Source organism: Pleurodeles waltl, chromosome 3_1, assembly GCF_031143425.1.
Source record: "Pleurodeles waltl isolate 20211129_DDA chromosome 3_1, aPleWal1.hap1.20221129, whole genome shotgun sequence".
Lineage (NCBI taxonomy): Eukaryota > Metazoa > Chordata > Amphibia > Caudata > Salamandridae > Pleurodeles > Pleurodeles waltl.
Window position 1 is genome coordinate 1,742,018,492 of NC_090440.1, and position 24,179 is coordinate 1,742,042,670.

At 49.4% G+C, this 24,179-nt stretch overlaps 1 long non-coding RNA gene across 1 annotated transcript in view; it reads left to right on the forward strand.

Annotated features, from left to right (window-relative positions):
* Positions 1 to 15,524: 15,524 nt before the first annotated feature.
* The window catches only part of LOC138285564 (uncharacterized), a 59,369-nt gene continuing 50,714 nt past the window's right edge, over positions 15,525 to 24,179 (forward strand). The window contains exon 1 of the long non-coding RNA XR_011201613.1: positions 15,525 to 15,898. This is a non-coding gene — a long non-coding RNA (uncharacterized lncRNA). The remainder of the gene's footprint in view (positions 15,899 to 24,179) is intronic.

Here is a 24,179-nt window from a genome sequence, read left to right on the forward strand (position 1 = left end):
GTTGTGGGTAATGAGTAGTTAGGGTAGATTAGGGTAGGTAAGGCTTTTCCCCAAGTTTGCTCTTCTGTTTTTACAGTTTAATAAATATGTAGTAAACCCTTTACAGTATGTGTGACATGTTTGTAGATCAGGGCCTTTGCATCAGTGTACATGATTTCTTTTGTATTACAGTTTGTGTCCTATGCTACAAACAAATCCCAAATTAGCTGTAACATTGGCAGCTACCCCAAAGCAACCTTGCAAAGATTAGACCTTTCATTGCAACCACCAATCACAGTTACTATGGATCCCAACGTGTTTTTTTCAATAAGTATGTTTTCAATGTCACATACAGTGCTTCCAGATTTGGTATTGGGGACACTGTGTTATGTCTGACTGCAGTCTGATGTTCAAGGAAACCCTTATAAGCTGAGTGGTAGTAAGCCCTCTTGTAGTATTGTGTTCATGACTCACATAGATCATTTGTTACACTGTTCAGCATGATTACTTATTTGGATGTAAACTTAGACACCTTCATTCATGCAGTTTGGTGACTGTTTGCTTAGATTTGTGGGCAATTTTATATGTGTTAGTTTTGCATGGAGGCAACAATTTGCGGGCACTATTTAATGGCTTAGATATTCCTTGAGGAAGCATTATTCTGTCCAACACAGCACTGTGGTGTATGGTTTCTCTTTTCATCAGATATTACCCTCAGGAAGGGCAGAGTATGGTAGAATCCAGGCCACTGTGCATAGTTATCAGCCCACATTATTTCAGGACAGTTGTATTGACAAGCTATGTAATTTGACAGGAGGCAAAATTCTGTGGTCTATTGCACGGTTGATGTGTCACATTACACAGAGACAAAGTGGTTGTGTAAGTGCTATTTATGGAAAAGTGCTGTAGTGCTATATGTACATTGTCCATGATTGTGAGTCCATTATAGTGACATCTTCCATTGTGATCCTACACAAGTGCTAAAGGAAAATGCATTTGACATGCTGGGGTGATGTGTCAGACAGTGCAGAGGGACAGGATTTGCCAATGAGTAAGTGAGAGACAATCACAAGGCAGGCAGACAAGATATACAGTGGTTTGCAGAACAGTCGTTGAGTATAGTTGTTGCAAGACTGGCATGTTACAAAGCGCAGGACCTTGGTAATAGGTGGCCATGTGGCAGGGACTAGTGCTTCCGGCTCCTTTTACATGTGAAGGTGATCTGTTCCATGTCTTCTTCTTCTGAAGTGTGTGTTGCCTCCTCTGTCCTTGGTGGTGGTGGTTGTGAAGGGGCAACACACACCTCAGTGTTTGAAGACGTGGAGTCAGACATCCCAGTAGCTGCTACCTGTGGGGGTCTTAAGGGCAGTACTGCTGTAAGAAGGATCTGCTGGTTCTTAAGAATAGCAGCCACATCACGATGGTAGGCAGCCAGGTCAGCCCTGAGGGTGTCATGATTGCATTCATGCATGCAGTGGAAGGTTTGGGGTGCGAGGTGTTGTGGCAACTCCCTTACTGCAGTGGTGAATTCCTTTACAGTTTGTTGTAGTCCTTGCAGGATGGATGTTAGTGTTTGCATGGCTGCTGCCTGATCTGCAGATGACATCATGCACGAATGCACCCCCTCTAGGCTGGCTGCCATAGTTTGCATCCCCACCCACACCTCCTTGGCCAGCTCCCGCTGTACTCCGACTACAGTTCTCTCAAAGCTGGTGCCTGTGCCATCTGAGTCGTCAGCTGTATTGGAGCTGGCAGGTCTTACAATTGGGGTGGTGGGTGGGTCCTCTGTGACTGCTGCTTGTTCTGTGCTCCTCCTTGTGACTGAAGGTGGGGTCTGGATGGTTCCAAGGACATCTTGGAGGGTCTGGTGGCTGATGTTTGTCAGCTCGTCATCCATGTCATCAGGGTAGTCCTGGACAGGCATATCCGCAGAAGATCCATCGTCCTCTGCAATGAAATATGGTACAATTAGTGTGTCTGTGTTGTGGCATTGGTGATGTGACATGCCTGCCTTGTGATGATTTCACATTGTGATCTTGTTTCCTGTTTATTGATCCAGTCTTTCAGATGGGCATTCTCCCAGACCTATGCCCCACCTGCACGTCACATGTATTGTGGTAAGTTATTAGACTTGTCGGCATCATCTCCTCTAGGTGTTTGTTTTGGCCAAATAGTGATTTGCCACCTTCTTGTCCTACGCAACCCTCCGTCTACATCCATTCTCATGATGAGACCTTTCACTGGCTGTGGGTGCTCTGATGGCACTAGCAGCACACTTCAATCTGGACCTGCCCCAGTCTCTGATCTTTCACATCCACTTATATGTAGTTGAAATGTAGTGTACACTATGCATAGCATTGTTATGGCAGGATGTGGATGTCAGCATTGGTAATGTGTACAGCTGATGTTAGGGAATGTGTGGAGATTGGATTGCCCTGATAGTCATAGCAGTGTCCTAATTCCTCATCTGACTGTGCAGGTGTATTTCAGTGACCAGTTACATGTGTCCTCCCCCTCAATGCTGTTGTCTGAGCAGTATGACATTTGGAATGTTGAATTGTGACCCAGGCACAGGATGGACCCTGGCATATGCTTCATGGGTGTGACCTTAGTTTTGTGTAGCTCCTAATGTTGATGACATTGGCTGATGTTTGCGGCAACTATGGGCATTCACAATTGACAGAACTGGAACATTTGTCTTGTTTCAGGGGATTGTTAAAGTTGTCATCCTCAACCCTCTAATTTAGGTGTGTATGTTCCATGGGGACGTTACTGTCATTGGCTACTTGAGCTGCACACACAGCGGAGGTGGTAGTGGCAACTGTTGTCACTGTTACATTCCAGTTGTCGGTATGGCTAGAGGTTGTTAATGTAGGGGGTATAGTGGCTGACGTGTGACAGGATGTCAGTTTGACGTTGTGCTCTTCCCTCCTGGCGTGGCTTTACCTTTGCTACATCGTTGGCATGGCAGCATACACCCATGGAACTGTTGTTGGTGTGGTGCTATGGTGTGCCCCAGCTTTTCTCTGTACAGGCCATGCCCCGTGCCCTACCCCTTTACCCATGCCACTCCATGTGTATGATGACTTCCATGCATTTTGTAGTCGGTATCCACCCCACGGTTGTAGTTGACATTAGTGCATTTTAATTCCCCATGCAACTTACCCTGCATGTGCGTTGTCTCCTGGTAGTCTGCACTGTCCTGTCCTTGAATCCCTGTGACAATCTCCTCAGGGATGACGGCTGCCACCATCTCCTCCATGTGGTCCAGGGCCTCCTGGTGTGCTGGACTCCCACCTCCAGTCTGTAGTGCTGCCTTCCTATTCTTGGCCATCTTTTCCTTGGTCCTGCGCTTGCAGTCATGCCAGCGTTTCTTGCACTCGATGACTGTTCTGCGTACTTCTGCCACACTGTTAATGTTGTCAACAATTTGTTACCATGTTGCCTCTCTCCTACTGATTGGCAACTTTGAGGTGACAAACAGTTGGTGCTGGTGTTCCGTCACTTCTTTTACCAGGATTTCCTGCTTCTCTGCACTGAAGCGACACTTTCTTTTCTTCTTCTCCCTGTCCTGGTTCCTGTGTGGGCCCTCCTGGCTGGTTCCTGGTCTGTTGTCATCTTCCTGGGGTCTGTACAGGCATCTGGAATCTATTTTGGCTCTCCTCTGCTGAAATGGCTGTGTTTGCAGGGAATTTTGCCGCTATTGCGTCAAAAAACGCTGCATATCCCGTTTGTGGTGTCGTAAATCGTCCCACTTTCATTTGCGCCACGTTAACGTCGTTTTCCTTTACGACGTGACGCTGCGGTGTGCGTAAAAAAAATAGACCTACACCTGTGGTTTGCGCCGCCGTGCGTGAAAGTATAAATTTGACGCCCGCACGGCGCACAGAAATGGCGTTAGCTGGCGGTAATATTTTTGACGCAAAACTGCGCCGGCGTCAAAAAGTATAAATATGGGCCTAAGTGATTTGCCCAGGGTCGCAGGATCTTGAGCAGACTCAGAGACTGGAACCTGATTCCCCAGCTCGAAGGTCAGCAGCGCTGGCCATTGAAGCACGTGTTCCCCCGAGTGACAGGATTTACTAACAGAGAAAACATCTTAGTGACTCTGGGTTGATTGGATTTTGTTTACAGTATTGTAGATGTGCTTCACATACGTGCATTTCACTCTGTCACCACTGGAGCTTCCTTCTCTAAATACAATTACAGGTGAACTTCACCTCCTTCACCTCTTACAAATTGTATGCAAAATAAAGAGGACGTGCCATAACAGCTAGAGAGGCCGACTTTGAAGCTGGGACATTGTTTAAATCTCGGCAGAAGGCTCAACATCCTGTGATTTAGAGCAAATCACTTCATTTCACCTTGACTAAAAATGCAAATGGTGCTCATGACATTCTATCTACAGGGCTGCAAACATCATCGCCTTCAGACTATAAAAGTATTAAGCGAAAGAGAGTGGGTAATGCGTAACAGCAACAAATGCAGCAACTAAAACAGACTGATAAACAAAACATGCAGTTGGCAACAACAGCGATGTCTATCTTTACAGCTGCAAAGCTACTTTACTCTTTGATGCAGGGAAGCAATCTCTGTATTCATCCCCCTCCCAGCAGGCCTGACTCCCTCCTGTAGCGCCCATACCCTTCAATAACGAGCTGTGAGCGCTTTAAAGTCTGACAAGGTGCTAAAGGTAGCCTAATGGTGCTCTTCCACAACCTCCTCCCCCCCTTCACCCCTGCCAACTCCAAATGGACTGTACAAAAGTGTAATGTGATGAAGCATTTTATTGCATTTTGTCCCCATGTGTCTCCTTTTCTAAAGCTTTATAACAACTTGCATTTAGATTGACTTATGTTTCGTTTTTGTATTTAAAGAGGCAGCACGTGTCCAATTTTTACAGGTATTTCTCTCCTATCTGCTAGGCGGTGTGTGTTGCTTTTGATTCCATTAACATTGTCATCACTGGACCTTCGTACTCTAACTTTAATTATTTACATATGGACTACACATCCTTCACATTTTAAGACTTTTAAGCAACAGAGAGAGGATGTGGCATAACAGCCACAGCGCCTTCCTTGGCCATCATGTTACAGGCCTTTATTTTATCAGGCCTTGTGCTACTGCCTGGAGGCCGTGGCTCCGGGTTAATTGATTGGATTTTGATTACATTGTTATATATGAGCTACTCATAGGAAGTGCTTGAAAATGAAAAACAGAAGTGCAGAGTACCTTCTTGTTTCTGGGACATGCCGGTACTCTCCAATTAAAAGTATTCAGGCTCATATTTATACTTTTTTAGCACCGCATTTGCGCCGCTTTTTGATGCAAAAACGGCGCAAACTTACAAAATACAATTGTGTTTTGCAAGTTTGCGCCGTTTTTGCATAAAAAAATGACGCAAGATGCAGCGCTAAAAAAGTATAAATATGGGCCTCAGTTTTTTGTGAGAAGTGCAGGTACTCTCCCTCTCAAAATGAAAAAACTGCTGGTACTCAGTCCCGGACAGTACCGGCCCATTTAAAGTACTGCTCATAGGTACATTTACAAGTACATTTCACCAGCTTAATAACTGGAATTTTGTTTTCAAAATATTTTTACAGGTGGAATACACCTCTGTCACATTTCAAACGTTTTACGCAAAGGCAAGAGGATGTGCTGCTTCAACTTTGAGCTTTGAGGCTGGAGACCGTGTTTAAGTCTTGGCGGAAGGCTCAACATGCTGTGATTTTGGGCAAGTTGTTTAATTTCTCCATAACTAAAAATAAATGTATCTGTCCATAAAGCCACTGGTGCTCATGTAAACCACATCAACTATATGCAGTTAAAAATTCAAATGTGCACACGCATCCTTCGACAACCCGTACCTGTGTTTCCAATACCACACTATAACAGTAAAAAACACTTTAAATCACACTCCGGGAGAGAAAAAAGAATTATTAACAGTGAGGAAAATACTAAAAGCTGAACGCTCAAAAGGTCTTTCTTTAGATAAAGCATTCCACATATTTCTTTTTGTAGTTTCTGTGTAGAATTGCTTGTTTATTGGCAGCCCTTCACCAGCTCCCAGAGGAATATCTGAAATGCAGAGCAGGCCTGAAGTGCAGGCTGTGTTTGCTTACAAAAACAAGCGTGGCAGTTCTTGTGTACCAGCACCCTTATTGCGCGAAACTGAAGTACTGGAGTGATTTACATGAGCACCAGTTACCTTACACAAGGACACATTCATTTATTGGCTGGTACAGGGTGATTAATTGATATGCCCAGAATCACAGTCAGTCAAAATTTCTTTATTCGGCAGGGTGCCATAAAGGTACAAATACGGTGTACATAAAAATTTAAATAGTTAAAATGCAATGCAGGTAATCTTAGATAAAATAGGAAGACATATTCACATAGCAGAAATGCAAGTCTGATCACGATTACATGACTCAATGCTTCCATAATAATACCTAAAAACAATAGCAAAACTGGAGTAATATATAGGACTATCATAAATAAAAAGCAAATGCGATAACTTACATATAGCAAATGTCACGAAGTCAAATCTAAGAATCTATACTGTCCCAACTTGAATTAATATACGGCTACATCCACCAATTCATATAGTTTCCTAATGCCGATAGTAGTTCCGATAAAATTTTAAACAGAATAACACATTTGTAAAGATGACAGTTTTTGGACACTAACCAATGCTTCCTTATAAGAAGTAGTTTCAGAATCACAGGATATTGAGATGATGCTGAGATTGAACTGGCTTCCTCAGCTCCAAAGTCAGCAGCTCTGGCCATTACTCCACACTCTCTTGGGTTCATATCTGCAATGCAAATATATTGTTTCTGCGATGTTCCACTAAGCATGTGTATACTTTTCATTAATTCAAGGGGCAGGCTTTGACTTTTACACTAGGAAATAAGCTTTCCTTTTCTTGATGAGGCACATTAAAGTCCACATTTTATGGGTGAGTACTCCAAAGAAGCCGTTCACAATGCATGTTGTGTTTTTCGTGCACAATGGACACCAGATCTTCCTTGTGAAGAACAAGCTGTTTCAGTGTGGCAAAGAAGCTCTATGTACAATTTTGCATGTAAAGAAAGCAAACCTTACCATCGTATTTCAAATGTGGTACCCTTAATGCTTATCTGAACCATGTGACTTATATTTAACAAGTTTATTTGTACCTGGCATTTCCATTGCTTGGTTTGTCTTATAACAATCCATCAGCAAATCTTTTTTTTTTTTTTAAATACGGTAGATAAAAGTATCTCCCCGTCATTGGAAAACTTGTTCCAGTCTGGAAGATCAGTCACTATTCTTCGCCATTTCAAAACTGGCAATACAGGTTGCTTTTTGTGCAACCCAGGCTGACTATTCAGTAAATGTTTTTTTCTTGTTCTCTGATTTGATGAACACCAGCTATCAGCTCACAATCTGTTCTTTTTGAAGTAATTGCCCCTTTTTTTGGTGAACACTTTTTCACCAATCCTTCTACCCATCATTCACCAACGTGACCCCACATTCACCACCCGCATCGGACCTCCTGTTCACCACCCCCACCCATCCTCCCATTAACCACCCAACCCGCCCTCTCATTCACCGCCCCCACTCACCCTCCCATTCATTGCCCCCACCCAACCTCCTGTTCACCCCACCTATCCGATTGCCAGAGCCCGTAGCTTCCCCATAGGCAGTGCCGCCAGCAAAGGCGTGAGTATTTAAGTGTGTTCCTAGTTTTTTTTGTTATTGCAGGAAGAGCATGCCAAAACTTGAATCCCATTCCCCAGCCTTGTTCAAACCTGCAGATGACAGAGGAAAACCCTTGTGCACAGACTAGTGTTCAGTGGAACTGACATCTGTCTTCTCAGCGCTTTGGGAAAGTGCAGTGATTTGGCTACCTGCTCACTTGTATGGTGCTTCATACAACAAAGGAAGAAAAACAATTAAATCTGCCTTTGTGGTGTATCTGCTCGGTGTGGGAGAAACTTGCAGTATTGCTGTGCTGTATGTGTGCTGTGTGTGAGGGAATATTGCACTGCTGCTGTACTGTATCTGCTGTGTATAAGGGAAGCTTGCACTGCTGTTGTGCTGTACCTGTACTGTGTGTGAGGGAAGCTTGCACTGCTGCCTGTGCTGTGTGTGAAGGAAGCTTGCACTGGTGCTGTGCTGTATCTGTGCTTTGTGTTAGGGGAGGTTACACAACTGCTGCCTGTGCTGTAGCTCTTATGTGTGAAGGAAGCTTACACTGCTGCTGTGCTGTATTGGTGCTGTGGGTGAGGGAAGCTTGTACTGCTGCTGTGCTGTATCTACTGTGTGAGGTAAGCTTTCACTGCAGCTGCCTGTGCTCTTATCTGTGAGGGAAGCTTGCACTGCTGCTGTGCTCTATCTGCTGTGTGTGAGGAAGCTTGCATAGCTGCTGCTGCATCTGCCCTGTATGTGAGGGAAGCTTGCACTGCTGCTGTCTGTGATGGTATATGTGAGGGAAGCTTGCACTGCTGCTGCCTGTGCTGCATCTGCTGTGTGCGAGGGAAGTTGGCACAACTGCTGCCTGTGCTCTTATGTGTGAAGGAAGCTTGCACTGCTGCTGCTGCTGTGCTGTATCTGCCTTGTATGTGAGGGAAACTTTCACTGCTGCTGCCTGTGCTTTATATGTGAGGGAAGCTTGCACTGCTGCTGTGCTGTATCTACTGTGTGTGGGGAAAGTTTGCACTGATGCTGCCTGTTCTGTATCTGCTCTCTGTGTGAGGGAAGCTTGCACTGCTGCTGCCTGTGCTGTTATATGCGAGGGGAGCATGCACTGCTGCCTGTGCTGTATCTGCTGTGTGTGAGGTAAGTTTCACTGCTGCTGTCTGTGTTCTTATGTGTGAGGGAAGCTTGCACTGCTGCTGTGCTGTATCTGCTGTGTGTGAGGAAGGTTGCACTGCTGCTGTGCTGTATTTGCCCTGTATGTGAGGGAAGCTTGCACTGCTGCTGCCTGTGCTGTTATATGTGAGGGAAGCTTACACTGCTGCTGTGCTGTATCTGCTCTCTGTGTGAGGAAGCTTGCACTGCTGCTGCCTGTGCTGTTATATGTGAGGGAAGCTTGCACAGCTGCTGTGCTGTCCCTACTATGTGCGAGAAAAGCTTGCACTGCTGCTGCCTGTGCTATATCTGCTGTGTGTAAGGAAAGCTTTCACTCCTGCTGCCAGTGCTCTTATGTGTGAGGAAGCTTGCACTGCTGCTGTTGTGCTGTATCTGCACTGTATGTGAGAGAAGATTGCACTGCTGCTGCTTGTGCTGTTATGTGAGGGAAGCTTGCACTGCTGCTGTGCTGTATCTACTATGTGTGAGGGAAGCTTGCACTGCTGCTGCCTGTGCTGTATCTGCTCTGTGTGAGGGAAGCTTGCACTGCTGCTGCTTGTGCTGTTATTTTTGTGGGAAGCGTGCATTACTGCTGCCTGTGCTGTATCTGCTGTATGTGAGGTAAACTTTCACTGCTGCTGTCTGTGCTCTTATGTGTGAGGGATGCTTGCACTGGTGCTGTGCTGTATCTGCTGTGTGTGAGGAAGCTTGCACTGCTGCTGCTGTGCTGTATCTACCCTGTATGTGAGGGAAGCTTGCACTGCTGCTTCCTGTGCTGTTATATGTGAGGGCAGCTTGCACTGCTAATGTGCTGTATCTGCTGTGTGTGAGGCAAGCTTGCACTGCTGCTACCTGTGCTGTTATATGTGAGGGAAGCTTACACTGCTGCTGCTGTGTGTGAGGGACGTTTGCACAGATGCTGCCTGTGCTGTATCTGCTCTCTGTGTGAGGGAAGCTTGCACTGCTGCTGCTTGTGTTGTGATATGCGAGGGAAGCTTGTAAAGCTGCTGTGCTATATCTACTATGTGTAAGGGAAGCTTGCACTGCTGCTGCCTGTGCTGTATTTGCTGTGTGTGAAGGAAGCTTTCACTGCTGCTGTCTGTGCTCTTATGTGTGAGGGAAGCTTGCACTGCTGCCGCTGCTGTGCTTTATCTGCCCTGTATGTGAGGGAAGCTTGCACTGCTGCTGCCTGTGCTGTAGTATGTGAGGGTAGCTTACACTACTGCTGTGCTGTATCTGCTGTGTGTGAGGAAAGTTTGCACTGATGCAGCCTGTGCTGTATATGATCTCTGTGTGAGGGAAGCTTGCACTGCTGCTGCCTTGCTGTTATATGTGAGGGAAGCTTGCACTGCTGCTGTGCTGTATCTACTATGTGTGAGGAAGCTTGCACTGCTGCTGTGCTGTAGCTGCCCTGTAAGTGAGGGACGCTTGCACTGCTGCTGCCTGTACTGTTAGATGTGAGGAAAGCTTGCATTGCTGCTGTGCTGTAGCTACTATGTGTGAGGGAAGCTTGCACTGCTGCTGTCTGTGCTGTATCTCCTATGTGTGAGGGAATCTTGCACTGCTGATGCCTGTTCTTTTATATGTGAGGGAAGCGTGCACTGCTGCTGTGCTGTATCTGCTGTGTGTGAGGTAAGCTTTCACTGCTGCTGTCTGTGCTCTTATGTGTGAGGGAAGCTTGCACTGCTGCTGTGCTGTATCTGCTGTGTGTGAGGAAGCTTGCACTGGTGCTGCCTGTGCTGTTATATGTGAGGGAAGCTTGCACTGCTGCTGCCTGTGCGTTTATATGTGAGGGGAGTTTGCACTGCTGCTGTGCTGTATCTGCTGAGTAAGATGAAAGTTTGCACTGATGCTACCTGTGCTGTATCTGCTATCTGTGTGAGGGAAGCTTGCACTGCTGCTGCCTGTGATGTTATATGTGAGGGAAGGTTGCACTGCTGCTGTGCTTTATCTACTATGTGTGAGGGAAGGTTGCATTGCTGCTGTGCTGTATCTGTTGTGTGTCAGGGAAGCTTGCACTCATGCTGCCTATGCTGTATCTGTTCTGTGTGTGAGTGAAGCTTGCACTGCTGCTGCCTGTGCTGTATCTGCTTTGTGTGTGATTGAAGCATGCACTGCTGCCTGTGCTGTATCTGCTGTATGTGAGGTAAGCTTTCACTGCTGCTGTCTGTGCTCTTATGTGTGAGGGAAGATTCCACTGCTGCTGTGCTGTATCTGTGCTGTGTGTGAGGGAAGCTTGAACTGCTTCTGCCTATGCGGATCTGGTGTGTGTAAGAGAAGCTTGCATTGCTGCTGTGCTGTATCTGTTGTGTGTGAGGGAAGCTTACACTGCTGCTGTGCTGTTTCTGCTGTGTGCAAGGGAAGCTTGCACTGCTGCTGTGTTCTATCTGTGCTGTTTGTGAGGGAAGCTTGCACTGCTGCTGTGTTCTATCTGTGCTGTTTATGAGGGAAGCTTGCACTGATGCTGTGTTGTAAATGTTGTGTATGAGGGAAGATTGCTCTGCTGCTCCCTATCCTGTATCTGCTCTATGTGAGGGAAGCTTGCACTCCTGTTGTGCTTTATCTGCTGTATGTGAAGGAAGCTTGCACTTATGCTGCCTATGCTGTGTCTGCTGTGTGTGAGTGAGGCTTGTACTGCTGCTGCCTGTGTTGTATCTGCTATGTATGTGAGGGTAGCTTGCACTCCTACTGTGCTGTATGTGCTGTGTGTGGGGGAAGCATGCACCGCTGCTGCCTGTACTGTATCTGCTGTGTGTGAAGGAAGCTTGCACTGATGCTGCCTATGCTGTATTTGCTGTGTGTGAGTGAAGCTTGCACTGCTGCTGCCTGTGCTGTATCTGCTGTGTGTGAGGGAAGCTTTCACTGCTGGTGCATGTGCTCTTATGTGTGGGGAAGCTTACACTGTGCTGTGCTGTAGCTGCCCTGTAAGTGAGGGAAGCTTGCACTGCTGCTGCCTGTACTGTTACATGTGAGGAAAGCTTGCATTGCTGCTGTGCTGTAGCTACTATGTGTGAGGGAAGCTTGCACTGCTACTGCCTGTGTTGTATCTCCTATGTGTGAGGGAATCTTGCACTGCTGATGCCTGTGCTGTTATATGTGAGGGAAGCGTGCACTGCTGCTGTGCTGTATCTGCTGTGTGTGAGGTAAGCTTTCACTGCTGCTGTCAGTGCTCTTATGTGTGAGGGAAGCTTGCACTGCTGCTGTGCTGTATCTGCTGTGTTTAAGGAAGCTTGCACTGTGCTGCCTGTGCTGTTATATGTGAGAGAAGCTTGCACTGCTGCTGCCTGTGCTGTATCTGCTGTGTGTGAGGGAAACCTTCACTGCTGGTGCCTGTGCTCTTATGTGTGAGGAAGCTTACACTGCTGCTGTGCTGTAGCTGCCCTGTAAGTGAGGGAAGCTTGCACCGCTGCTGCCTGTACTGTTAGATGTGAGGGAAGCTTGCACTGCTGCTGCTTGTGTTGTATCTCCTATGTGTGAGGGAATCTTGCACTGCTGATGCCTGTGCTGTTATATGTGAGGGAAGCGTGCACTGCTGCTGTGCTGTATCTGCTGTGTGTGAGTCAAGCTTTCACTGCTGCTGTCTGTGCTCTTATGTGTGAGGGAAGCTTGCACTGCTGCTGTGCTGTATCTGCTGTGTGTAAGGAAGCTTGCACTGTGCTGCCTGTGCTGTTATATGTGAGAGAAGCTTGCACTGCTGCTGCCTGTGCTGTTATATGTGAGGGGAGTTTGCACTGCTGCTGTGCTGTATCTGCTGAGTGAGATGAAAGTTTGCACTGATGCTGCCTGTGCTGTATCTGCTGTGTGAGGGAAGCTTGCACTGCTGCTGTGCTGTATCTACTATGTGTGAGGGAAGGTTGCATTGCTGCTGTGCTGGATCTGTTGTGTGTCAGGGAAGCTTGCACTCGCTGCCTATGCTGTATCTGTTCTGTGTGTGAGTGAAGCATGCACTGCTGCTGCCTGTGCTGTATCTGCTTTGTGTGTGATTGAAGCATGCACTGCTGCCTGTGTTGTATCTGCTGTGTGTGAGGTAAGCTTTCACTGCTGCTGTCTGTGCTCTTCTGTGTGAGGGAAGCTTGCACTGCTGCTGTGCTGTATCTTCACTGTGTGTGAGGAATGCTTTCACTGCTGCTGCTTGTGCTCTTATGTGTGAGGGAAGCTGGCAGTGCTGCTGTGCTGTATCTGCTGTGTGTCAGGGAAGCTTGCACTCATGCTGCCTATGCTGTATCTGCTCTGAGAGTGAGTGAAGCTTGCACTGCTGCTGCCTGTGCTGTATCTGCTTTGTGTGTGATTGAAGTGTGCACTGGTGCCTGTGCTGTATCTGCTGTATGTGAGGTAAGCTTTCACTGCTGCTGTCTGTGCTCTTATGTGTGAGGAAAGATTCCAGTGCTGCTGTGCTGTATCTGCGCTGTGTGTGAGGGAAGGTTGCACTGCTTCTGCCTGTGCGGATCTGGTGTTTTGTAAGGGAAGCTTGCTTTGCTGCTGTGCTGTTTCTGCTGTGTGCAAGGGAAGCTTGCACTGCTGCTGTGTTCTATCTGTGCTGTTTGTGAGGGAAGCTTGCACTGATGCTGTGTTGTATCTGTTGTGTATGAGGGAAGATTGCTCTGCTGCTCCCTGTCCTGTATCTGCTCTATGTGAGGGAAGCTTGCACTCCTGTTGTGCTTTATCTGCTGTATGTGAAGGAAGCTTGCACTTATGCTGCCTATGCTGTGTCTGCTGTGTGTGAGTGAAGCTTGCACTGATGCTGCCTATGCTGTATCTGCTGTGTGAGTGAAGCTTGCACTGCTGCTGCCTGTGATGTATCTGCTCTGTATGTGAGGGAAGCTTGCTGTGCTGTATCTGCTGTGTGTGAGGGAAGCATGCACTGCTGCTGCCTGTACTGTATCTGCTTTGTGTGAGGGACGCTTGTATGGTAAATTCTGTGAGGGAAGCTTGCAAAGTACCTTCTATGTGAGGGAAGCTTGCATTGTATCTTCTCAGTTGAGATATAAGCTACTTATCAATCTCTATCTTCCTTTCTATGTATTCTATGCAGCTCTCACCTATATATTTTCACCGTGCCACATACTTGCACTGCACAAATACACTCCGTACCACACAATTTCACACTGCACAATTTCACATGTAACAATTCAAATACAACCCATAAATTTCGACTCCACATCACATACATCCCCTACACTCCAAATCAAAACACATCAAAACTCATTTACAACACCAATAGCTTGCACTCCTGCCAATGCGAGACCTATTGCATTGCAAATGCTTGTTTAAGAAGTGCCCGGACCTAATTGTGATCCCAATCCGACCCTGCAGGGCGGTGAGCTGTTATAGGCTGAGGGAGGTCGGGCGTTTAGCACAGGGTGTGGAGCAGCTGTAGGATATGGAGGCCGTGCAGGCAAGTGTGGAGTGGGTTTAGCACAGGTTTGGAAGTTCAGGCAGGGTGGGAAGCTACTTTATACCAGGGAGCTGTGGATGTTGTAGAATGGGCGTCTGGTACCGGCTGTGGCGCTACTGAAAGGCCGAGACCTTCTCCAGGTCTGGAAACTAGAAGGAGGCGGTGAACTTGAGTGCGAAGAGCTGTCCGGGCTGGAGAGCTACTGAAGATGGGGAGCTCAGGACAGGCTCAGAGCTACTTCAGACCAGGGCGTTAGTGAAAACTGCGCGGCTCTGGTAGGCTGGGGAACATCTGAAGGGTGGGGAACTACCGTAAACCGGGGAGCTAAGGGCTTCAGAGTCGGGGCGAGTTGGGGAACTCTTCAAGAGTGGGGGCCAAGGAGCTCCAGGTGTGGTTTTCCAAGTGCACTGTTTTGTAATTATTTTGATGCTTCAGGCGTTTCTATTGTGTATTCATTCATGTATTAGACTGATACAAGGACTCAGTTGTTCGGATAGTTTGGACTTTCTCTTAGATTTTTCTTTAGAAAGAGAATAAATGACGTTCAGCGCTACAAACTCCTGCCACTTTGCACACAATGGAAGCTGGAAGGCGGGGCGCTGATGACTTCCTCCGCTGCTTGCAGCGCTGGTGTGTTTAGCCGCTTGTCTCTAGGAGCTACCCGCCTGGGTTTGTCGCCTCCTGGTTACCTATATGGATCACTTATTTCTTCGGCCCTCATAAAAACGAATTTGCACAATGGGGTCTAAACAGGCCCCGCCCGTTTTTAGCTTTTAATGTGCCGAGGGGCAGCAGGAAAAAAGCTTTTAGTTTCTAGGGCTTGTGTTAAATGTAATGATTTCTGAGCTCCAACTAACGTCAATGCACACATGATGTGCAGACCTGCGCACCACCCAAAATATTACTCCTTACCCACTTCACCGCCACCAAACAGTCAGAGCCGGTAAATGAGCCCAGCGCTGTCAATTGCCGCTCCTCGGATTTAATGTAATTTACTGAGCTGAGCGCCCGCTGCCGAAGGCACGGGGTCATTCCTGTAGATGAATAAATTACGCACTTTAAAGTAGCGCTACGGACGAGCGCTCTGGAATGCACAGGATCATAGGATTCAAATATCATGTATTTGCATAAAGACTGAGAAAACCCAACTTTTAAAATCACGTGTGATGTCTGTGCCTTCCCAGCAGCACCAGGAGCAGAATTCTGTGAAGGGAACACTTATGATGTGACAGGCCCTCCAGTGTGACGTCAGGAGGTCCAGTGCACGTGCAGAGAGGGGGAGGGGCCTCCGCAGCAGCAGAGAAAAGGAGAGACCACTGATGGGGAGAATGTCACGTAGAACGGGCCCTTCTTTCAGGTTCATCGCAGGATCATTTTCATGTGTAAATAGTTGGATTTTCTCAAGACATTGGTCTAAACCCGTGTCTTGCCTGCTCCCCCTGTTAAACTGAAACACATGGTATCACCCATAAGCGGTGATGTATGATGACACGGTGAAGAGTCTCCATTGTGACGTGTCCTTGGTATAAAAGGCCGGTAACCAGGCAGCTGCAGCATTGCACTCAGCGGCACCGGACGGGGAGGACCACTGCTGGCGGCTGGAGCTGGAGACAATGAGAGGCCGAAGCTGGAGGAGCTTAGGAGGCTCCATTAAGGATGGGGGAAGAGGCGGGTCTAAGGGACAAGGTGAGTAAATAAACCAAACGAAAAACTGAAAACCGAACTTGAAACCAAACTGAAAACTAACTTGAAACCAAACTGAAAACTAACTTGAAACTGACTTGATACGGACTTGAAATTCCAATCCCCTTCATTTTCCTTCCGTTCTCTTCCCCTCCCAACCGATCAACTTCCCTGCCCCTTACCTTTCGCTGTTCCACCCCCATCCAAGCCCCCTTTAACTACCTTTACTTTCAACATCTTTCTCCTTTTTCCACTCCTTTCTTTTCCTTTTTTACGTTCCTCTTTTCTTCATCTATTTTCTGCTCAATTTATTTTTCTTTTCTCGCCTCGTCGTACCCTGAAGGTTCCACCCTCCTCTCCTTCTCGTCCCTTTCCGACTTACCTATCTCTTCTGTCATTCCCTTTTCCTTCTCCCTTCCTCTTTCCTCATTCCCTTCCTCCTTCCTCTTTCCCTTCCTCCTTCCCCTTCCCCCTCCTTCCCCGTCCCGTCCCCTTCCATTTTCTTTCCCCTTCCCTTTCCTTCCCCCTTCACCTTCCCTCACCCTATCTTTCCCCTTCGCATTCCCCTGTCTTTCCACTACCCTTTCCCTACCCTTCCCTTTCCTCTCCACTTTCCCCATCAATTTCTGCTTCCCCTACCCTTCCCCTAACCATCCCTTCCCCTACCCTTCATGTACTCTTCCTCTAAACATCCCTTCCCCTAACCTTCCCCTTCCTTTACCCATCCTTCCCATACCATCCTGTTCCACTACCCTCCCCTTCTCCTTTCCATACCCTTCCCCTTGCCTTTCCCTTCCCTCATCCTTCCCCTCTCATTCCCCTCCCCTTTGTCTACTCATTTCTTCCTCTTCCACTATCTTCCCCTTCCCTCCCCTACACTTCTCCTACCCTTCTCTTCCCCTTTCCTTCCCCTACCCTTCCTGTACTCTTCCCCTAACCTTCTCGTTCCCTTCCTTTCCCCATCCTTCCCTTTCTCTACCCTTCAGCACTTTCTCTTCCATTACCCCTCCTTTTCCCCTTCCTTTCCCCTCCCTTCCCTCATTCTTTCCCTTCCATGTGCCTCCTTCCCCTTGCCCCTTCCTTCTTCCCCTTTCTCCTTTCCCCATCCCCCTTCCACTACCTTCCCATTCCCCTACTCTTCCCCTTACACTAAGCTTCTCCTACAATTCCCCTTCCCTTAATCTAGCATTCCCTTCCCTCCCCTCCCCTCTCCTTTCCCCTCCCTCTCCCCTTCTCCATCCCCTTCCTATTCCCTTTCCACCTCCCCTTTCCCTTCCCCTTTTCCTTCTGTCCCTTTTCCCTTCCCCTTTCTCTTCCTCTTTCCCCTTTCCCCTTCTCCCCTCCCACTTCTCGCATTGCCCCTTTCCTATCCACTTTCACTTCTCTCCTCCCCCTCTCCCTTTACCACTCCCTTTCCCCTTTCCCATTTCCCCTTCATCCTATCCTTTCCCTACCCTTCCATTTACCTTTCTCATTTCTCTCTTTCTCCTTCCCCTCCTTCCATTCCCTCACTTTCCCTCTCCCTCTCCCCTCCCTTTTCCTTCTACTTCCCCCTTACCCTCCCCTACCCTTCCTCCTAACCTTTCTCTTTCCTTCCCCCTTTCCCTTAACACTTTCCCTTCCTGCTCCCCTTGTCCCACTCCCCTTCCCCTCCCTTTTGCCCTTTCCATTCCCCCATGCCCCCTTCCCTTTCCATTCCCCATCCCATCCCCCTTCACTCTACCTTCCCCCTCCCATGCCTTTCCCCTACCCTTCCCCCTTACCCATTCCTCTACACTTCCTCTACCCTTCCTGTACCTTTTCCCTACTCATCCCCTACCCTTCTCCTACCATTCCCTGTTCCCCTCCCCTTCCCTTTCCCCTTCCCCTACCTTTCCCTGCCTCTCTCCTCCTCCCATTCTCTCTCCCCTTCCCCCTCCTCCCCTTCCTCTCCCCTTTCTGCTTCCGCATCCCTCTCCCCATCCTCACCTTCCTCTACCTTTCTCTTTCCCCTTCGCCTACCCTTCCCATTCCCTTTCCCCTCCCCCTATAATTTCCTTTCCCTACTCTTCCATTCCCTTTACCCTTCCCCTACAAGTTTCCTTCCCATACTGTTCCTCTACCCTCCCCCTACCTTCCCTTCCCCAACTTTCATCTCCCCATCGCTCTCCCTTGCCCCGCTCCCTTTCCCCCTCCCCTTCCTGTTCCCCTTCCCTTCCTCTCCCTCTCCCTCCCATTCCCATTCCCCCTCGCCTTTACCGCTTCCCTTCTGCCTCCCTTTCCCCTTCCGCTTTCCCCTTCACCGTACCCTTTCCCTTCCCTCTCCCCCTCTCCCTCCCATTCCCTCTCCCCTTCCCCTTCTCCTTCTGGCTCACTATTCCCCTTCCCCTCCCATTTCCCCCTTCCCTTCCTCTTTCCCCTCTCCCCGTACCCCTTCCCCTACCATTTCCCCTTCCTATCCCCTTCCCCCTCACATTTCCCCCTACACTTTCCTTTCCTCTTCCATGTTCCCCTATCCTTCTTCTACCCTTCCATACTATTCCCTTACACTTATCCTTCCTTTGCCCTTCCCTTTCCCTACCCTTTCCCCTTTATCTGCCTTTCCCCTACCCTACCCCTTTCCCTACTCTTCCATTTCCCCTACCATTCTCCTACCACTTCCCTTCCCTTTTCCCTACCCTTCCCGTACAATTCTCCTACTCCTCCCCTTCCCTTCCTCTTTCCCTATCTTTCCCTACCCCTCTCTTCCCCCTGACCCTCCCCTCCCCCTACCTTCCCCTGCCCCTCTGCTTTCCCCTTCCCCCTCTCTTTCTCCCTCCCTTTTTATCTTCCCCTTTCCCTTCTCTTTCACCTTCCCTCTCCCCATCTTCCCCATCCTCCCCTTCCTCCATGCTCCCCCTTTTTCCCTCCCCTTCCCCATCCTCCCCTCTTCCCCTACTTCTCGCCCTCTCCTCCCCATTTCCTCCCCTCCCCTTCACCCTCCCCTCCCCTTCCCATACCCCCTCCCCATTCCCCTTCACCCTCCCTTTTCCCTCTCTCCATCCCCTCTTCCCCATCCCCCTCTGCATCCTCCCCTTCACTCCTCTCTCCCTCCCATTCCCCTTCACCCTCGTCTTTCCCCCTTTCTGTTTCCTTTCCCTTTCCCCTTCCTCTACCCTTTCCTTTCCCTTGTCCATATCCATCCTTTTCCCCTTGCTCTCCCTTTCCCCTACCCTTGCTTTCCCTTTCTTCTACCCTTCCCCAACCATTTCCCTTCTACCCTTCCTGTACTGTTCCCCTACCTTTCACCTCCCCCTCCTCCGCTTCTCATTCCCCTTCTCCCCTTTCTCTTCTTCCTCTCCTTCCTCCTCTCCTCTACCTTCCACCTCCCATTCCCCTTCCGCTTCCCATCTTTCCTATCCCCCTCCCCTTTCCTTTCACCCTTTTCTTCATTTTCCTTCCCCTTCCCCTCCCCTTCCTCTTCTCCCCTTTCCCTTTCCCCATCCTCCACTTCTCTCCTCTCCCTCCACTCCCCCTCCCCTTATCACTCTCCAGCCCCTTTCTATTCCTCTTTCCCCATTTCCCATTTATCCTACCCTTTCCTTTCTCCTTCCCCTTCCCTCGTTCTCCTTTCTCATCCCCTTCACCCTCCCCTTTCCCTATCCCTCCCCTACTTTTGCCCTTCCCTTTTCCCCTTCCCTTTCCCACTCCCCTCCCTTTCCCTTTCATTTCCCCTTCTCATACTCTTCCTTTCCCTTTCCCCCTACCACTTCCCTTCCCCTACCATTCCTGTACTGTTCCCCTATTCATCCCCTCCCCCTCTCTTCCTGTTCTCCCTTTTCCCCCTCCCTTTCCCTTCCCATTTCCCCTTCCACTCTCCCTTTCCCTCCCCATCCTCTCCTTCCCCATCCTCCCCTTCCCCTCCTCCCCTTCCGATTCCCCTTCCCCTTCTTCCTCGCCTTCCCCCTCCCCTCTACTTTCCATCCTCCCTCCCCCTTTCCCATGCCTCCTCCCGTTCCTTTTACCCTTTCCTTTCCTTTCCCCTTACCTATCCCCTTCTCCTTTCCCTTCCCCCTCTCTTCTTCTCCCCTTCCCCCTACCCATCCTCCTGTTCCCCATCCCCTTTCCTCCTCCTCCTCCACTTTATCACTCCCCATCCCCTTTCTGCTCCCATTTCCCCTTCATCCTTTCTTTTCCGTACACTTTGCTTCCCTTCCCCTTCTAATCTCTCCTTCCTCTTGCCCTACATTTCCCTTTCCTCCACCATCCTGTTCCCCTACTTTCCCTTTCCGCTACCTTCCCTGCCCCTACCCTAACACCCTCCTCTCCATCCTCCCCTTCGCACTACCCCTCCTCTTTACCACTCTCTTCCCCCTCCCCTTTTATTCTTTCACATTTCTCCTTCATCCTAACCTTTCCCTACCTTCTCTTTCCCCTTCCATTTTCCTTTCCTTCCCCTCTTCCCCTTCCCTCTCCCTTTCCCTTCACCCTCCCCTTTCCCTACTCTTCAACCTAACCTTCCTCTTTCCCACTTTCCCTTCCCCTTTTCTCTTCCCCCTCTTTTTCCCTTTCCCTTCATCTTGATGCTCCTCTTCCCCCACTCCCCTTCCCCTCACCCCTACCCTTTGCCCACTCCCCTTCCCTTTCCCCGTTTCCCTCCCCCTTCCCCATGCACTTTCCTGCTTTCACTTCCCATTCCCTTTCCCCTTCCCTTCTTCCCTTTTCTTTCCCCTTCCCCATCCTACCCTTCCCTTTCCCTTCCTCCTACCCTTCCCTTTCCCCTGCCATTCTCCTAATCATCTCCTACTATCCCCTTCTATTTCCCCTTCCCCTAACCTTCTCCTTCCACTTCCCTTAATCTATACTTCCCCTACTCATCTCCCCTTCTCCTACCCTTTCCCTTCTCTTCACCTACATTTCACTTCCCCTTCCATTTTCCCTTTCCTCCACCTTCCATTTGGCCTACCTTTCCCTTCCCCATCTTCTCGTTCCCCAACCTTCCCCTCCCCTTCCTGTTCTCCTTTCACTTCCCCTTCCCCCTCACTTTCCCCTTCCCTTCTCCTTTACCTTTCCCATTCCCTCTCCCTATCTTCACCTTCCCCTTGCCCTACCCCTCCCTTTCCCCCTCCACTTCCCCTTTCTCTTCCCCTTTACCTTTCCCCTTCCCACGTTCCCATATCACCTTCATCCTACCGTTTACCACTCCCCTTTTCACTTCCCCCTTCCCTTTCCCCATCCCTGTTTCTCTTTCTCCCCTCTTTCTCCCTTCCCCTGCCCCTTACCCCCTCCTCCCCATCCACTTTCCCTTCTCCTTCGCCCTCCCTTTCTATTCCTTGTACTCTTCCCTCTTCCTTCTCTTACTATTTCCCTTTTGTATTCCCCTTCCCACTTTACCTTCCCCCACCTTTCCACTCCACCCTTCCATTCCACCTCCCTTTCCCCCTCCCCTTTCCCTTCATACTTCCCTTTTATTCCTGTTCCCCTCCCCGTCCAACCCCCCCCCTTACCCATCCCCTTTCTGCTTTCCCGTTCTGCTTTCCCCTTCACCCTTTCCATTCCCCTTCCATTTCCTTTCCCCTTGGCCCTTTCCCTTTGCCTTTTCCCTACATTCCCCTTCCCCTACTTTTCCCCTTCACCTTCCCACATCCCTTCCCCCTCCCTTTCCCCTTTTCATTTCCCTTTCCCTCTCTTTCCCTTCCACTTCGGTCTCCCTTTCCCCATCCCCTCCTCTTCCTCTTCTCCTTCGCCCTACCATTCCCACTACCCCTCCCCTTTCCCTTTCCCTTCCTCTTTTCCTTCACCCTCCCCTTCCCTTTGCTTTCCCCATTTCCTTTCTTCTTCCCTTTTCCCACCCCCTTTGCCTTTCCCCTTCCCCTACTGTTCCCCTCACCTTCTCCACTTCCCCTCCCATTTTCCTTTTCTTATCCCTTCCCTTTTCCCTTCAACCCTCCCCTTCCTCCTTCCCTTTTCTCCCTCTCCCTTACCCTTCCCCCTTTTACTCCCCCTGCATTACCTCTACCATTCCCCTATTCTTCACCATTCCCCACCCCACCCCTTCCTCCTCTTCCATTTTCCCTTCTCCCCTTCACCTTCCCCTTCTCTTTCTCTTCCCCTTCAATCTCCCCTTCCCTTTCTCCTTCCTTTTCCATATCCCTTCCCTTCCCCCTGCTGCCCTTTCCCCTTTGGTTTCCCTTTCCCTTCCATTTCATCCTCCCCTTCCCTTTCCTCTATCGTTTCCCCTACCCTTCCCTTTCCCCTTCCCTTTTGCACTTCCCTTCTCCCCTTTCCTTTTCCCCTCCCCTTTTCCTTCCCTTTCTCCCTCCTCTTCCCTTTCCCCTTCTCCCTCCCTTACCCCTACCCTTTACCCTTTACCTCAACTTGCCCCTACCCTTCCCCCCTTCCAATACCCTTCCCCTTTCCCTTTCCCATTTTCTTTCCTTTTCCTTGCCCTTTCCTTTTCCTTTTCCCATAACTTTTCTCCCCTTTTCTCCTTTCCCTTTTCCTTCACCCTCCCCTTTCCCCTTTCTTTTCCCTTTCCCTAATCTTTCCCTTCCCCCTTCGGCCGCCCCTTCCCTTTCCCTCTCTCCTTCACCCCCTCAACTCCCCTGCCCTTTCCCTTCTCCTTCACCCTCCCCTTTTCTCTTTCTTTCCCCGTTCCCCTTCCTTTCCCCCTTTTCCAATTCACCCTCCCCTTTCCTCTTCCATTTCCCTTTCCTTTTCCCATCCCTCTTCCTCTTCTCCCCCTCCCCTCCTTTCCCTTTCCTTCTCCCCTTCTCCCCTTCCCTCTTTCCCCTTCACCCTCTCCTTTCCCATTTTCCTTCCCTTTTCCTATTCCTCTTCTCTTCCCTCTCCCCTTCTCCCCCCTCTTTCGCTCCCTTCCTACCCTCTCCGATTCCATTTCCCTTCCCCTCCACTGCTGTTCCCCTCCCCGTTTCCTTTCCCTTCCCTCACCCTACCCTTTTCTTTCCCCTTCTCTTTACCCTTCTGATTCACATTTCCTTTCCCCTTCCCCTTCCATTTCTTCTTCCTTTTGTCCCTTCCCCTTCCCATTTGCCTTTCCTCTTTCCCTTCCACTTCCCCTTTCCCTTCCCCTCTTCTTCCCTGTCCCCCACCCTTTCATTCCCTTTTCCCTTTCCCCTTCCCCTTTGCCCTTTCCCCTACCCTTCCCCTCCCTCTTCTCTTCCCTTTCACCTTTCCCACGCCCTCCCTTCCCCTTTCTCTTCCCCCTCCCCTTCCATTTCACCCCCCTTCTTTTTCCCTTCCCATTACCCTTCCCTTTCCCCTCCCCTTTTCTCTATCCTTTCCCTTCCATTTTGTTCTTCCCTTTTCTACTTTCCCCTTCTCTTTCTCCCTCCTATTCCCCTTCTCCCTATTATTATCCCCCTTACTCCTATCCTTTCTCTCCCCTTCCCCCTACCATGTCCTTTCCCTTTCCCAATCCCCTTTCCTTTCCCATTTCTGTTCTCCTATCATTCCCCTTCCCTTCTCCTTTCTTCCCTTTTTTCCCTAAAAACTTCCCCTTCCACCTACTCTTCTCGTTCCCTTTCCCATTCCCATTCCTTCCCCTTCCCCTTCTCCTTACCCCTTCCCTTCCCCTTCTCTCTACCCTTGTTTTCCCTTCCCTTTTTCTCTTTCCCATTTCCTTTCCCCTCTTCGCCTTTGCCCTTCGCCTCCCGTTCCCCTTCCAAATCCCCTTCTGTTTACCTTTCCCTTCCCTCCCCATGCCTATCCCTTCCCCCTCCCCTTTCCCTTTTCCTTCACCCTCCACGTTCCCCTACCCTTCCCCCTTTCCTCTTCAATTCTCTTTCCCTTTTGCCCTTCCCTTTTCCCCTTTGCCCTCCCCTGCCTTTCCCATTCCCCTTTCCCCTTTTCCCATTCCCCCTTCCTTACCCATTTGCCATTCATCTTTGCCCTTCCATTTCCATACCGTTCCCCTTCCCCTTCCTTTTCCCATTTCCATTCCCCCTACCCTTCTCCTTACCTTTCCCCCTTTCCTTTTCCTTATTCCTCTTTGCCCCTCCCCTGCCTTCCCCTACCACTTCCTTTTCACCTTCCTCTCCCTCTTCCAATTCACCCTCCTTTTCCCTTTCTAATTTCCCTTCCCTTCCCCATTCCCCTTTCCTTTTGCCTTTCCCATTCCCCTGCCTTTCTACTATCCTTCCCATACTCTTACATTCCCCTCCCCCCACCCCTTCCCCATTCCCTTCCCCTTCACCCTCCCTTTCCTCTTCCCTTCCCCTACCCTGCTCTTTCTCCTTCCCTTTTCCCCTTAACTATTTCCCCATCCCTTTCCACTTCCCTTACCTATTCCTTCCCCTTCCCCTTC